This window comes from Anas platyrhynchos, chromosome 2, assembly GCF_047663525.1.
Source record: "Anas platyrhynchos isolate ZD024472 breed Pekin duck chromosome 2, IASCAAS_PekinDuck_T2T, whole genome shotgun sequence".
Taxonomy (NCBI): domain Eukaryota; kingdom Metazoa; phylum Chordata; class Aves; order Anseriformes; family Anatidae; genus Anas; species Anas platyrhynchos.
The window spans coordinates 144,920,261-144,936,861 of record NC_092588.1 but is presented as its reverse complement, the minus strand read 5'-3'; the positions used below and the strand labels follow the sequence as shown (position 1 = coordinate 144,936,861).

Below are 16,601 nucleotides of genomic sequence, written 5' to 3'. Positions count from 1 at the left end.
AATATGTAAATAGTTCTGTTTGTAATCAAAGCCTTCAGAAATTCAGTTTCTGGAAGAAAAGAAGTCATACAAGCTTCAGCACTTGGGCTGACCCACTGAAATCAGTGGAGGTACCTTTGCCAAGGTGGACTTTGACCCGTGGATTCACAATGAACAAAAATTATTTCTTGAAGAGTTGTTTAAATAACTAAGTAACAACAGGCTCCCATGGGATAAGAGAGCATGAAAAAGAGAAAAAGAGAGAAGGGGAATGAAGCAATCAGAAGGGAGAAAGGATGGGGAAAAAAAAAAAAAAAAAAAAAAGGCTAGAAATGATCTAGAGGATAAATAAAAGCAAAGGGCATGCTTAAAGCACAGGACAAGAAAATGACAGACAAAAGAAACAGGAATAATGACAGAGAGAAAGAAAAAAAAAAAAAAGAAAAAGGCTTAAAATAAGAGTGGGTACTCGTAATGCTGAAAAGAGAGATAGAAACAATAGTAAGAGGGGAAGAGAAGAAAGACTGGCATGAGGCCTTGGTGGCACTGTGAGGAGAGAGGCTAGAAAAAAGCCTCAGCACAACAATAGAGGGATGAGAGACAGAGGCGCGAGGGGGGCAGCACAGATTAAATGAGAACCAAATGTAACCGTAACAAAGGTTCTGAGATATAGGCAATGAAAACATCTTAACAGGGAAATGTTTTTTTGTATGTGTGTGTGCACGTGTGTGTATTTTCACATACTCAAAAAGATTCTTTCTCTCCGCCAAGAAACACTCCCTCCCTGCTCTCCCCATCCACCAGCTCCCCCTCCACCCCCCCAACCCAGAACAGCTCAGTCTCAAAAGCAAAGGCAAGGAACACTCAATGTCACTCTGGACTTCAATTATTATTTCTTTTTCTTTTCCTTTCCTTTCTCAATTTTCAAACAAGCACCTCCATGGAGGCTGCCCCTCCTTAAAATCCATTTTTAAAATTCTCTCTTGCTGTGATGGCTGCAAAAGATGTGACAATTGGCAGGCTGCTGCTGTGCTGAAACTAGTGTTTGTTGTGCTGACCAGTTTTCTAGCTGTTTCCTCATAATTCTTAGATGGCTTTTCATACCCGTTTATTGTCTTTCCTCTTGGAGTGGAAGCACTTTAAGATGGGGCTGTCTCTGTACCTGTGCAGCAGCCAGTGAAGGGCAATATTAACAAAGGTTCTCCTGTGATTTTTGCAAGTCACTTTTGAAAATTTCTTCCTGTTCCCGAGGGATTCAAATATGGCCTTTTTCTTGGTTGAAAATAAGCATTTAGATGCATTCCTGTTTACACATGCCACAGCAGAGCTCCCACAGAAGCCTCCAGACCTGAAGGAAAGTCATAGCAGCACCTACACGGACTGAAGGCTATGGCTCCGGTGATGCTGGTGCAGTGGGGTGGCAGGGACTGTGTAGCATGGACTTGTCATGCAAAACCCTGCAAGCTCCCTTCTCACTTTCCCATGACGCGCTGTTGCAGGTGAGTGTCTTTGTGCACAGTCCCTCAGGGTGGGCTTGTCTTGGCCCAGTCACCCACAGAGCACAGCAAGAGCCGAGAGCATGAGGTAGAGAAGCAAAAAGTGTTCGTGTTTATTGTGTGTTGTGTGCTTGGGGAAGTAGTCAATCCTGGTTCCTTTGTGCCCTTGAGAAGGGTGCAGGAGGACTCCCTTGAATGTGAGCCTTCTCTGGAGAGAATTAGATTATTGTCCTCTCCAACCCAGGTGGCTGTCCCCTGTCACACTGCTTTGATCTGCTCTTGACTACCATTTTGTTCCTGGTGCCCGGGACAGCAGATACCTCATGACCATATGACAGGAATGCATCTATACTGCTCAAACATCTGATGGAAAAGACATCTGTTGATCCTGCTGGAGAATGAGTGGCTTTATGAAGCATGTGTAGGGCAGTTGCTCAGTTCTCTTCTGTAAAACAGCACAGAAAGATGGCAACACCTTCCAGTACCTGCTGCTCAGACAGGTGGTACAAGAGCCCCTAAATCTGTGTGCAGCGGTATAGGGATATATGGAAGATGTACCTTAAATATTGACTGTCACTGATATTTCTTGTCAATTTCTCTTCAAAAGACAGCTGCTGCCAGACTCAAACTGGTCATTTGGGACAAGAAGGAGAACATGGGAGAGGAATAAAATGCAATTATTTACAGTGTAACCAAGCAGTTTTTACACGGAGGGTGATACAAAAGTGAGGGAAGCAACAGAAGTGAGGAACAGTTGCTATCTTAATAGAAGAGCAGCTTCCTGCAGCTTCCTGGTTCCTTAGATTTTTATTTTAATACTTTTGTACCAAGACCAAGTAAAAGAAACTCCTCAACTGCTAAGTGCAACTTATGGGGCAAAGTGGGGAACTGCTGTGAGTACTGTGCTTCAGAGGAGCCAGTGCTCCTAAGGTACTACTCAGGTACTGTTCAACATACAGGTTGAAATAGGCTTAAATTGTAAAGTTTGGATAAAAAACTGCAGATAATTCCAAATTTCTGTAAACCTATTTGTGCATATGTTATGTGGAGGTTGCAAGAATGAAGTTCTGCAAATGAATCTGAATTTCCCAAAGGTCTGGACTGTACTTTCATGCCAAGAAATCGCATTATTGAGTTTTTAAACAAATGATCATTAATGATGATCTTAATGATCATTGACATTGTTCTTGTAGAGGAGTCAGGGAAATGTCACGCAGTGCAATCCTTGCTGCTAAAGGGTTAAACTCTTTCTTGGCTGGGGCAGCTTGCTGACCTAGCTAAGAGAAAAAAGCTATAGGTCAGCGAGTGAGATTGCCCTTCCTTTAGAAGAACTGCCCAGACAGTCCAGGAAGATTACAATAAGTGTGTAGAGACTAAGCTAGGAATTAGAGACTAGGGAGTGCTGATTTCAATTCTTTTATGTGCAGTCTTTGGGCTAAAATCCAGGGAGTTGAATTAGCATAAACTGTTCCAGTAACCCCGAGGATATATTACTCAGCCCCACCTAGCTGGAGGGCTTGAGCACCACCATACCTGGAACTGCTGACACTCGGACAGGAAGCTGACAGATAAAAAGATAGATTGGTCTGATCGGGTAAGCGGAGGCATGGCTAAACGATTTACACAGGGCCAAAGAGAATGCGGAAGGGAAGAAGACACTGAAAGAAATCTAAAGATTATTAATATTCTTCTCTCATTGAGGCTTTCTCTTGTTCTCCAGCTCTGAGATAAAAGCAGGTGGTGAAGGCAATGCTGAACATGTTCAGCACATTCAGCTGAACACAATTCACAGAAATGGAGTTGCATTTCAGTCAATGCACAGGTAGGTTGTATCAAAAAAAATAAAATCTGGATAATGCGAGACATGATCCTCCTGTTGGCCCATTAAAAGGGTTTGGAGCCTTGGAACAACAGCAATAGAGAGGGTCCTCAATCTACTACTTCTCTGGGTGGAGCACAAGCAGAAGAAAATGTGGATGCTCGACAGTTGTCAACTGTAGATACAAGAGCTGATAATTTACCAGCAGCAGTATCTCCAAATTAGCATCCTAAGTGTTTGGAGATGCCAGACAGCCAATGGCAGCCAGATTTACAACTGATAAGCTCACTGTTTGAGCTCACAAGTACCCAGCACCCCATGTCAGCTGGCTGGCACCTGTTCTCACAAAAATAATACAACTAGTGTATTACACTCTGCAACAGCAGTTGACAATGTGACCATGAGTAGCACCATGTTTAATTACAGTCATACTTCACCTTCTGGAATTAAACAGTGGGAAATACCAACTGTGAATTCATCAAGAAGAGATTTGGTTAGGAGAAGAGGGGAGTGGCTGTGCATTGGTTTAAAACTAAAGTCACAGATGGAGCTGGTAAGGCAGAGGCCTGGAAGTGTCTGTAAGAAGCTGAACGGGGAATCTGAAAGCAATTCCTTAAACTTCTGCCAGCTGAAGAAGAAGACAGTGTAAAGCCCTAATTAGAAGTCTGGTGAGAAATCTTTCTGGGGAAAACCACCTGCAGGCAGATTGCTTTCAAATGTGGTCTTGCAAATCACTCTGAAACCAAGGGAACCAGCCTTAGCCATAGTGCTTATAATACACGGAGACAAGGACCATCTCCCCTCCATGCTGACCTGTGCTCCAATGCAATTACCTCTGCAGCTGATTGTACAAGCCTCTTCCTCACAAGTGGGAGCTATTTTCATAGACCTCATTGTTTTAGACAGTTTTAGAAATGATGGTCTATTTCTAATGTAAGAGAGCCCTGACAGTGGCATCCCTGCTAATGGACTGTAATTACAGGATTGATCCCACTTCCCTGCCAATATGAACCCTTCTGTGCTTTCTAAGGCAACAACAACAGCATAAATCAATGGTCTGCCACAACAAGCTTCAGTGGATTCAGGGTGAGTAGACCTTCCTCTATACACAGTAAAGCTTGCTAAATGGGGACAACACACACCTGATTAGCATAGTATCATTAACTTATCTCCATGGACATGTGGAGGACTGTCCTTGTACTGTACTTCATTTAACAGCTGGCAAGAAACTGATCATTTTCAACATAGGTCTTTACACTTAAGAGTGGCATTATCTGTGTTAGAAGAAGCAGCAGGAGCTGCAGAAGACATAGAACAAATGTTGAACAAGATTCTCCTCTTGGGGGAGAATGATCTTTTTCTTCCGAGAAGACATGGCACAGACATGTTATTGGATAGAAGCAGGGAAACTATCAGAACACAGACATTGACTTTACAGTCTCTCATGGATCAAGCAAGGAAAGTCATGTTAATAAAGCGAAACACTTGTTTATGGAGCAATAAAGACTTTTTTGGTATATTCATGAAAAATGATAGCTACTTCATATTTTTGTATTTGAAAGTGAGACATCTGTTATGTAACATTACTAAAATTAAACTTGTAAAGGATAACAGATCTGATTCACCCTATGTGTTTTGACAGGAACCATTAAATCTGTTGCACAAAAGCCTTGGTCCTGTTTTGAGCAAAGTTTCAGCTATGCCTGTTCCTGACCATACAATATACTGATGTAGGTTCTGACCCTGAAAAACAGATTTGGTCTCCTTGTTTGATTTCAGACCTTCCTGGTCACTACAGGCTTGTCAGGTAATCTTAACTCTTACTTGAAACCAGCTTCTGTCCCTGGACTTGCTTTGCCCACATTGCTGGGGTGCTGCAGGTCTAGGCTACTGAGAGCCATGCCCTGCTTGCATTGCTGCTGTTCTCAGCTCCTGACTTGCCTTCCTTTACTGAGCAGTCCACTCTCTCATTCCCTGACATCTAGGGTCTTTTTTTTTTTTTCTGTGTGGTCACTTCTGTGTACCCAGCAAAGACACCTAGATGCAGTAATTCTCATGTCATTAACAGCAGTGTCCTTAACGTGATGGGGTCCTGTAGCAAGCTTATGCAGAATACAATTCTTTTATGGTCTTTTGAAGTCAGACCTGCTACTCAGTAACTTAGTTGGATCCAATAACACCCAATGTCTTTGTCAGACTCAAATGTTCTGAACGTCCTAAAGGATGATCTGTAAGTGAACAACAAAATAGTATGTGCTTCTAATGAATCAAGAATCTGTGTGTGCTGTCATGTGAATCAAACTGATGAGTTAGTGCAGTGGTTCAATTAAACTCAGAGGGAAATGATCAAGTGATTTATGTAAACCAATTGCTTCAACCAGAAGATATTGCTGCTTATTAACAGAGAGAATAGTTTCATCAGGGTTTCCCCTTTTTGGCATCCTATGTGGTCCACATCCAATGAAAAAATGTCTGAGGAGACAGGAAAACAATGCCCCTGCCATCATGAAGTATACCCAGAAACTAAAATGTTGGCTAAGGAATTTATGAGACTTTGCACAACATCATGTCTACTGGGTCCAGATAAAAGTAAGAACAAACAGATCAAAATGGGGCCAGAGAAAGAAAATGTGAGTCTGGAACTGAATCTTGGTGTTAGTGTCCAGCTGGCCACATTATTAGACAGATGGCAGGTTCAATATCAAGCCCTTGGAAGGGTCATCCCAGCAAATTACAAGATCTGCCAACTGGATATGGAAAAAGAAGAAAAAAAGACAAAAAGCCAGATCTATCATGTCCATCTGTTGGGCAGACAGACAGCCAGAGAAGGAGTTCTCATAGTCCCATGTATGTATGGTCCAGGACTGGACCTAAGTGATAATTCCTCAGAGTACAGACTATACCAAACAGATATCTGATCTTTGTACAATGCAAAATGATGACTTGTCTTGTAGACATGTTCCAGGCTATCTTTTTCTAGATCTATTGCATGAAGTATCTCCTATCTTCTAGTACTCATTTCCATACTCCCATTTGGTTGTCCAATATCCTTTGTGAGGGCACATAAGGACTGGCAACAGAAGAACTGTAGAAAAACAAAGCATTTGGCACAGGGTCATTGATCTTAGTGCTAGCCCAAAGTAGCAGTGGAAAATTCTGCAATGGCCTCCCAGAGATATGCATTTGAATTAAATTGTTCCCCATGCTGGGCATAGGACAAGCATGGTACTTGTCCCTAAAACTGACCTACCAAACTTTAGGTAGATATCCATTCATCAGGTAATCCTCTAAGAAAGCTTTCTTTTTCAATCAATATTTCTCTGTCCTGAGGACTGTTGTCCATTATACAAAACACAGCAGCAATATTTCAAAGAAAAATTCTTACAACCTCACAGAGATTACATGGGACTTTAAATAATGGTGTGAATTGGAAATAACATCTGGAGAGGAGATCCCATTGGAATACACTATGGAAATTTTGTTCTAAGCAGTAGATCCTTCAAATAAGTGACTAGAGGATATAGTACCAGCAATACCAATTAGGACCGTGACGTCACTGCAAACTTGCCATTGAAGGTTGCTTAATCTTTGTGGCCAAGTGAGAACTATTGTGCAGCTATTAAATGATTTTTTTTTATGCTGAACTTGATGCATCTTTTGTGGATCTAACCTAGACATCTTTTGTTTGGAGCACAAAGGTTTAGTATATTGAGCCTTGAGTTTTTAGATGGCGCGTTTAAAACCTTAACTATTTTATACACGATAGCACTGTTACAGGAACATGAGGAAAAAGAATATAAAATGTTGTATTCAAGCCCCAAAGCTCAACATGGTAATGAAGGTCGCCTCCAATGTTCAAAGGTAGATTGAGACACTGAAATACTTTTTTTAACAGTAACATTTTATTTTGTTTTACTTGCCATAGCTAGTAGCTTGGAAATTAGGATACTGTCACTAACTTACAATCATTTTATTTCATGGTGCAGTGTTGCCCTCAATGACAGAGAATATTTGCACCCTGTATTTTGTTCAGGATGGGATTTTGGGTAACAGGAAACTTTAATCAGGAAATTAGTTTCTAATACACGCTTCATATCTGAACTAAAACACTGATGTGGATGCACCTGTAGCCAACTGATACAGCACAGTTCATGTCTACCTAACCTCTCTCTCACTCTGTCTAACTCCCAGGCAGGGTAAATGTATCTACATGGAGAAATGGGAACAGTCTCTAGCCCATGCTGAATGCTGAGTCATGCCCACTACTTGTCTGAGAGAATGTTGGATTGTCTGATCCAAAGACATGTCACGTACCATATTAGTAGTTTTACAGTATGGATAGTGTGTGCCAGTGCTTGGGGCATGCCCTAATCGTACTCAGTTTACTGACATAGGTGTAGCTGTAGCATCCCAGAAAAAGGGTAGGGGTATGAGGATATAGAGAGGCAAACCAGATTCAGTTACCAGCTGCTGAAGCCTACATAGATGAGTGGTTCGTATTTCATGGGGCTAGAAACTTTTAACATTTTAAGAGATTATGGTCATCCAGATCTGGCACAAAGGAGTAGAAAGAATGATTTTTATGGAGGTCTAGCATAATAACTGGAAATTTGAGTAGGGAAGTAATGGAGATCCCATGGCAAACCTTTAACTTTCCTCTGCTTTTTCTGAGCTGCAAGAGGGGAAAAGCTGACAAAGGCAGACTCCGAATGAAAGAGAGTTGGTACTCAATTAATGGTGCTTTATGATCTGCACTGCACACTGCTGCATCTGTAATATGAAGCATCTTACATGCACGTTGTTAACATGCACTTGCTAGGGACCCAAGGATCAAATACATAACAGGAAGACTGGGGCGGGGGGGGGGGGGGGGGGAGAGGAGCAACACAGTTTGTGAAATAAACAGTAATGAACTGAAGATTTTTAAAACACTCAGTAAATGTATGATTTTTATAAGGCTCATGAAGGCATCACAGACACTATTTCTCAGCTTTCCACATTTTCACATTCATTATGATTTCCTGAGATTTCTGAGAATTGTTGGGCTTCTTAAGAAGTGAATGAAAGTGGGGGCAGTGGCACAGTTTCTCAGAGAGGACAAAGAAACATGGGTTGATGTGCTAGTATCACAGCAAGCTAAGATAGACACCAACCAAATTAGGAGAAACAGAGCTGGGGCTGTGCCTCCTGAGCAGGGGAACAGTTGCAGACTTGGACAAAGAAGCATTTCTACACCACACAAAGGATCCCCCCACTGCTTGAGTCAGCAATAGCAATGCTAACTTGTCTCATCCAGAAGAAATTTTCATCACTCTTGACTCAGTGAAATCCTTCAGGAGACAATATTTATCCAAGCAGTATCTTAGTGTCACTAGGCAGAGCAGCAACACAGCAGCATCCATGTAATTGAAGCCACAGCATGTCATTGCATGTAGTGAAAGCAGCTCCAGACAAGGTTACCAGATCTGTGGAAGCAAGGCCCATATGAGATATAGTGGCCATTAACTTTCCTTGTCTTTATCCTTTTCATTATGTTTGACAGCAGCAGGCAGCAAAGAGGTTTTGCCACAATGCAATATCCAGAGTCAAAATGTGTGACAAAATTGTACTCAGTAGGCAAGGTCCCATTTACAGTTTGAGTTTGGGGATGGTCTTATCTGTTTTCCTTTATGCACAGAGAGAGTGATTAAAGACTCATTTTCATTTCCTTTTATACCGTACTGTTATAATCCAGATAATTTCAGTGTCCTTAATCAACATTTGGAGGAGTAAATAATGCTATGCTAGTAACAGTCTTGTGCCGTAAACATTTCTTAAGTCATGCAACAAGGCCACAAGGAGGGTAAATATCAGATTGTCCCACTTTTATAGAGAGAGAAATGGAAAAAGAGACTGGTAAAGTGACTGATCTATGATTATAATAGCATGTGTTGGGCTGGGGATTCCCAGCTGTCCTGTATTTAAAAACCAGAGAGTTCTGCATGAAAATCTACTATGTGAATTAGTCTATAGATTTTAGCATGAAGAAAAAAAATCCAGTTTATGGAAAGATTTACTGCTATTCAATGAAGGATGATTGTTTTGGTAACAAGGCAGTGGATGACTAGAGAAAAAGATGAACAAGTTACCACTCATTACCTGTTCCACAAGGAAAAAGCAAAGATGATGAACAAGCTTGTTAACAGATATGACACCCCAAGCAACCATGAAGCACTTGCTGAAACAGTTGGGATTTTAGTGCCAAACATCTTGATCTTATCACTATCACATTACATGGCTAAATAATACAGAAGTGAATGTGATGTGTTCCCTCCAGTGACAATGTTATCCCATAAATGGAAAAGTGTGGAAAAAGGAATGTGCTATATAAGCATAAAATATAGATGTAGGCCTTAATTTCCACTAAAATCAATGAGCCTGGCCAGTGCTTTGCACTTGTGTAGCACATTCCATCTTCCCTATATTATTGGCTCACCAATTAGAAAAATTAAAAAGCCAAGATAGGGCGAGCAGCTGCAATGTTCAACAAATAACACAGAGTGCAGCACCTCAAGAAAATAAATCATATTATCCATAAAAGGAAAAAATGATAGCAAACTTAAATGCCTAAGATATGTGACTAGTCCATTATCTTTATCTCATATTCTTCCAGTTTACTTATCGCTCAATAAGCATGGCACTCCTGACAAATGTAATTTGAGTCTGCATACAGGTCTCATCTTAAAAAACTGGGCAAGAGATCTATTTCTGACCTCCTGTAATGTTATGATGTACCTTTCTAAATTATATTCTTTTTTGCCTGAAGTGTTGAAGACATGACATTTTTTTCCTTTTCTTGTTTTGTTTTGAATGCCACTATGACTCAGCTTGCCTGTAATCACAAAACAATGGGAACATGACAGTTTCTGGCAGAGCACATGGGACATTTTATCACTATAACAGACACTCAAGATGGTATGATTGCAAGGGGAAAAATATGTCGGGTCAAATTAAAATACAGACCAGACAAGAAAAATTAGCATCAAACCTATATTTCAGACACCATGCAATGAAGTTTCATTACATGTGTATACATAAACAGTACGAGCCACAGGAGCAGGATACAAAACAAGGAAGAGAGTGCTCTCTTCTTCCACAAAGCCAGATATCCTCCTACAAGTGCCTGCAGGAAAGACATGCTAGCCAGTGCAAGCACCTGACCTGTGCTTGCTGCTGTACAGGTCAAGGCAGCACTAGGGATCCTGTACCTCTAAACAGTGGGGACCAAGTCTTGATCCTGTTCTCAATGACTGTCGATTTTACAGTATAGTCACAGTCAAATGTTCAAACTGTCATGTAGGTATCCATCCCAGCCTCACCAAGCCTGCCTGTTGAGGCTTGTTAACAGATATGACACTGAGCCACTGGGGCTGCCCTGGGTAAGCCTAGGCAGGTTTGTTGGTTTGTAGGGTTCATGCTCATGCTGGATGCATTGGATACAGGCAGGGCTGGACATGTCCAACAGCTGGGAGTCTGAACTCGGTCACTGTGTGGCCCCACTGAGGCTGGTCGATAGTCCAATTAAAGCCAACAGTGAGGAAAGGAAGATCACAGTCATGGTACTTTTATCTATTTTACAATTTCATTCTTCTGATACAACAGACATGGCCAAGAGATCTCAGTGTTCCAGCTAGTGACTGGGATCTGGACATACAGAACAAAATGGAGAGTCAGAACTAATTCTATGTACACCTGAACCTTTTGGAGATCCTTCTGTCATAAGTGTTTTCCCTAAGTTCCAGAGATCCCTGAGTTTATGTGGTTCTAATGACAGATGAGGTACAGTTGGGTCTGAACTACAAACCCAGGATTTTTTGTGTGGATGCTTCTGAGAAAATATGGTTAAAATGTTATGAAAATTTAAATGGTCTCTACACATCCTGATTCTTGTCAGAATCAGTATCTAGCCAGTTGGAAGATATTTAGATGTTATTCTGACCTTGTTGCCTACCAGAACTGTCAGAAAGCCTGCTCTTACAGGAAAAAAAAAAAAAAAGAAAAAAAAAAAAAGAAAAAAAACTATTCCAGATATCCAAGTCATGCAGACTTTTTGGGGCAAAAGAGCTCTCAAATCAAAGCTTGGTTAAGACAAAACTCTCCTTGGCCTCTATGAACTTTGAATAAACTTAAAAGTAGATCATGGATATCACATTACTTCAAATACTTTATTTTCTGCATAAATCCAGCCTACAATGTCAATGAAGGAAAAAGATCTAATTATTATCTGGGCAATGACTGCCTTATCCACTGGGGAAGAATGCCACACATTCCTCCTGTTCTTTCCTACTTTGATTCTTAGGAGACAAAATATTTGGTTTCATTTTTCCTTTAGTAGATAATATGCCAACATTAGCTGATATGAGGCTGTCACCCGCTCACTCTTTATAAGTAAATTACTACAAGCTTACTGTTTAATCTTGCTGATTGGCAAGTCTAAGAAATATATATCTGTAAAGGGACCTGAGCTGTTAATCAGTGCGCCAGCATCAAATTAAAAAATGTTCTCTGTCATGCAGACGATTGGCTGGCTAAAGCAAATAAGACAGAAGTCCAAGAAGCTGCTGTGCCTTTTTCTGTGAAGTGAACAAACTCTTTCATGTCATGTATTTCTATGCAACAGAATCTAAGCAGAACACCCAGGGAAACCACACAAGAAAGGCAGATGTTTGGACTAACTTCTAATCACTACTTTTTGATTGACAGTTTGGTTGGCTTTGTGTAGCTGCTGAGGAGACCTGCATGGGAAGTGGGACCTTTCCCAGGAATTGTGAGGCCACCTGCGACTTTAAACCTTCCTTCCTTCTACAAGTTAAATGGTACCATGAGGATTCCAGTACTAGGAATGCTGGTATGTCTGATCCCTCTGCTTGAGTTCAGGGAAATGGTTTTAAATGGGTTAGAGATTGAGCTCATGCAGTAAATCACATGCAAGATGTTGTTGAATTATTTCATGCAAATATTTAAAAATCAATTACCCGTATTCTTCCTTGAGTTCTGTAGCTGGTCAGTCGGTTGCCAATTTAGGTTGCTATTGCTGGCCCAGCAGCCTGCAATATATCGACCACTACGTGGAAGTTGGTATATTTTGAATAAATTAGGTCTAAAGAGAATAAAACATTGCAGATTGCTTTTTAGCCCAGACATTCCTAAAAGACATATTCAGGGAAGTGGTAATTCAAGAATAACTGGATAGGAAATTGCCCAATCAATGTAGTTTGATGTTTACATATAATTTCACAATATGTTATTATGCTAACCACTTGATTGGCATATATTTATATTGTCATGCTTTCCAAGCACTCAGGAAATGTGGACCTAAGGAAGGGGTGATTTCTTTGGGAGATGAAATAGTTGTCAAATACAAAGAATACTGATTGCTGCTCCACTTTGCTTACCATTTCTGCCATCCTTAACAGAGAAATAAAATGGCAAAGCCCAGTGCAGCTGACAGGTCACAGATGAAGAACAACATTTTCTGAATCCAAGAGAGTTCAGCATCTTTGTGCTAATGGCTTTTTACCATTTTGACCATAATGTGCTTCCAAAATCTGTTGCAAAAACTTTCAGCCCTAACCTGCTTTTCACACCATCATACAGCGTGGAGTTGAGTCTATGTTGACTCCGGTATGTCTACATTTTAATATAGTTTCCATTAAGCCCGTGCAATAGTGCTTTCTCCTCGCAAAGGAAGGGTTTTCATTCTAAATAAGCAAGCAAACATTTCATATTGGTCCTTGCTTATCACAGTTAGTCCTGTCCTTATAAATAACATTAATAGTTCAATAGCTTTTGTACTTTTGCCACACTACCACTTAGTCAGTTTCCATCAATCACATGCTGAAATAAATCTCTGATAGAATCAAATTAAGTGCTCTGTGAACAGTTTACATCACTTCCCGAGCTTGGTCCCTGAACAAGGACTCTCCAGTGCCTATTGAATATTTACTTCATGCTACCCACTGCACAATACATTCTATTGCTCTTATCCAGAATCCCCATCCTTAATGAGTCTTTTAGCATGTAGAAGGGAAAGGTTTATAAATAACTACACTATCAGAAAACACCCTCAAGCACTTCCTTTTTGCAGTATTTACTAACAGCTTTTCTATGTTATTTTTTATTATTTATCTTGAGTTTAAAATCAGACTTTTTTTGTGTCACGTTCAATATTCTACGGGAAAATATATATAGCAGATCTTGTCTCGCCAACTGCCATTCACAAATTGCCTGTAAGATGCAAAGCAAAGTGACATGTAGCCCAGAAAGTCATTATATGCTATGATAGATCCAATTGTGTCTGTCCCTAATGGATTCTTATATAAGTTCTGCCCTTAAGGTTACTTCCATGAAAAGCAACATTCAAGAAACTAGTCCCCATTCTGGAAATGGCTGCATGGACATATCTCTCAACAGGTGGTTCCTGCTCTTTGTCCCTGAATTCAAAGTAACCCCTGAAGAACAACTCTTGGCTGACTATTGTGATAATTAGGAAAAGAATAATATCTCTAAACATATTCAGAATAAATGAACCTAAATGTGGCACGAGTAAGCTTAACTAAAAGTGTTGCACTACTCTCCTTCTGCCTTTGATTATGAGAAGGAATTGGTGTTAAAAATCCCATCCATATGAAGAACTAGGAATCTGTCCATCATTCTAGAGTAAGTCCAAAACCAATTTAGAAAAAAAGGCTATAACCTGCAGTTCCCATTTCTCCCATTATAAAACCTACAGATTAAAGACACTCCTTGGAGAAGAATTGCTGCCACTGTTGATTAATTTGACTGTTCATATTTTTGAAGTAATTGTCTAAAGAGTTAAAAAAAAAAAAAGGCAAAACAAAACAAAAAACTCCTATGTTTAGAATGAGCGCTTGTATTTATTTCTATCTTACAAAATATTAAATAGTCTTAAATACAAAATGATCTTTCCTTTCATTCTTCTAGCAGCATTTACCTGTTGGTTTTACCTGTATACAGCATTTACCTGTATACGCCTACTCATTTAAGGTGGAAGAAATATCTGCTTCTGCTTGTTTTATATATGTATAAATATTTAATTTTATTTATATATTATATAATATTATATAAATATATATATATATATTTGTTTTTCCCTTTATTCCTTTTCCACAGGTTTCTGTCAGATCAGAACTGGAAAGAATTACCATAGTTTCATAGAATCCGGGTTATGTTATTTCTGTTGTTGTAGAAGATATGTCATCTGATGGGTCAAATTCATAGTAATTTTCAGATTAATCAGATTTTTTCTCTGATTTTGCAAATAATTGTAATCATAGCAAGTATTATGAAGATTATAAGTGGAAAATCTCTCTCTTTATCAATAAAGTCATTGGTTTCTTGCAGAAATTGAAATGAAAATCTTTGGTGAATACAGTAGAATTATGTACAAATGCATTTTATCTTATTTTACTTTATTTTTGGTTTTAATTCTGTAGAAAAATCTTTCACATTTAAAAGCATATTTGCTAGAAAAAGGAAACCTGAGGTGAAGTTTTTCCTGAAGAACATGGACATGGAATTTTTTCAACTTTATTCTTCTCAGAAAGTGTTTTCATGTTAATATGCAAAAGGACTCAATTTTGTGCTTTTACAACACATTTTCAAAGTAATATGTTTGTTTAAAAACAGGTACATTTTGTTAAGAAATGCTTGGATTTAATCTTTTTACACATATAAACATTTTTAGGTTTTATACAAATAAGGACTCTTAATGTAGCTTTATGTTTACTTGATATTATTCTGCACAGTTCTATATGAGAACTTGCCAAAAAGTATTTATAGATAAATTTTGCTTGATACAATGTAGGATCTTCAGTTTCATGTCCATTACTGCAATGTATATGTGATTCAGGTGTGCAACTTCATTGTACAATATACTTTGCTATTTCACAGTGATGAATGGAATAGGATGGTGGCACAAACTTTTAACAAAGTTCAGAGACCGCAATAAAGGTGGATCTAAAAGCTAATTCCTTCTGTCAAAACCATTTAAATCACTGAAGGACCTAGGCATTACTCTTCCTTTGCAACTGCAGTAAAGTCCACTAAGATGTCAACTCACAGTGATGGGAAGGTCCTTATTCTCCACCTCAATAGTACTAAAGAAGCTAATGTTTATTTATTTATTTATTTATTTTGTAAATAAGTCCACATGCAGCGGAACCATAAAACATCATTTTGCTCCTTCCAAAAGTACTACCATGTAATGTCTGTAGCTTTGGTTTTTATTTAATTTTTTGATTAAAGTTTTTATTGATTTCCCTGCAGTGTAGAATATATCAATATCTTTGGTTTCAAAGGAGCATTCAGTAGCACAGAAACACAGAAGGACTCAACATAGAAGCAGGTGCTTTATTTTAAATTTATGAAACCTCCATAGCAAATCCCCCGAGCATGCTGCCAGCAATACCTTTCAATTGTGCAACTCAGCCTCTCTTGTTGAACCAAGTCCCTTTGGTGCCTCCCAGTTTGCAGGCTTGTGTTTTTTAACTAGAAAAAGGCTTGTTTAGGAGTCAGTAGGAACTAATATTGTTATATAGAAAGCTTTTAAGCCATCAAGTGAATTCCATTAAAGTTACTGTAAATCATGTGTGCTTATCCCTTCTCTGCCATTGGCAGGTTATGGCATGCTGCCTAGGAGATGGTGCCTGGGAGAGGAGGTGAGAGGTCCTTCTGTCAGAACCTATAGGGATGAGTATGCCTTGCACTTCTTCTGAAGAATTATAGCCTGGGCACATCATGAACGATGACACCAAAGTCTTGGTCACTGGTAGACACACACCTATAAATTCTATGATGTTTTACACCTGTGATAAATTCCATTAGCTCACGTTTACAGGACTTCAGACAAAGCCATTGTCCAATTTCCATGTGTTCTCCCTCTAGAGCTCAGCTGTTGTATTATAGTAACATGTTTTGAAAATGAACACACCAACAACCTTGTATGGGGAAATCATTACAACTCACTCATCTCTGAGTGCATGTACACAACTCCTGGTATGTCATGAGGAGACCAGGTCATGGAGGATGAGTGAACTAATAAATAACATAGGTAGAAAACCCTTTCACAGAAAATACAACCCAAATCCCCTACAATACTTGCGAACTTTATTGAATAAACAGAGAAAAGGACAAAGAAGAAATAAATAGTACAAATTAATAAACATTTATTTATAATAATTATTATGTTAAACTGTTTAATTTATAGAAATTAAATAAATAAAAATGGAGCAGAATTTACCTGAATG

At 39.3% G+C, this 16,601-nt stretch overlaps 1 long non-coding RNA gene across 2 annotated transcripts in view; it reads left to right on the top strand.

The window, feature by feature from the left end:
- The window catches only part of LOC106020161 (uncharacterized), a 44,829-nt gene extending 28,910 nt beyond the window's left edge, over positions 1–15,919 (top strand). The window contains exons 1-3 of one of the 2 annotated variants that reach the window (XR_001195574.5): positions 396–4,380; positions 12,037–12,181; positions 14,467–15,919. This is a non-coding gene — a long non-coding RNA (uncharacterized lncRNA). Of the gene's footprint in view, positions 1–395; positions 4,381–12,036; positions 12,182–14,466 lie in introns of those variants that run through there. The other variant, XR_005263793.2, reaches the window with a different exon arrangement.
- Positions 15,920–16,601: the final 682 nt, after the last annotated feature.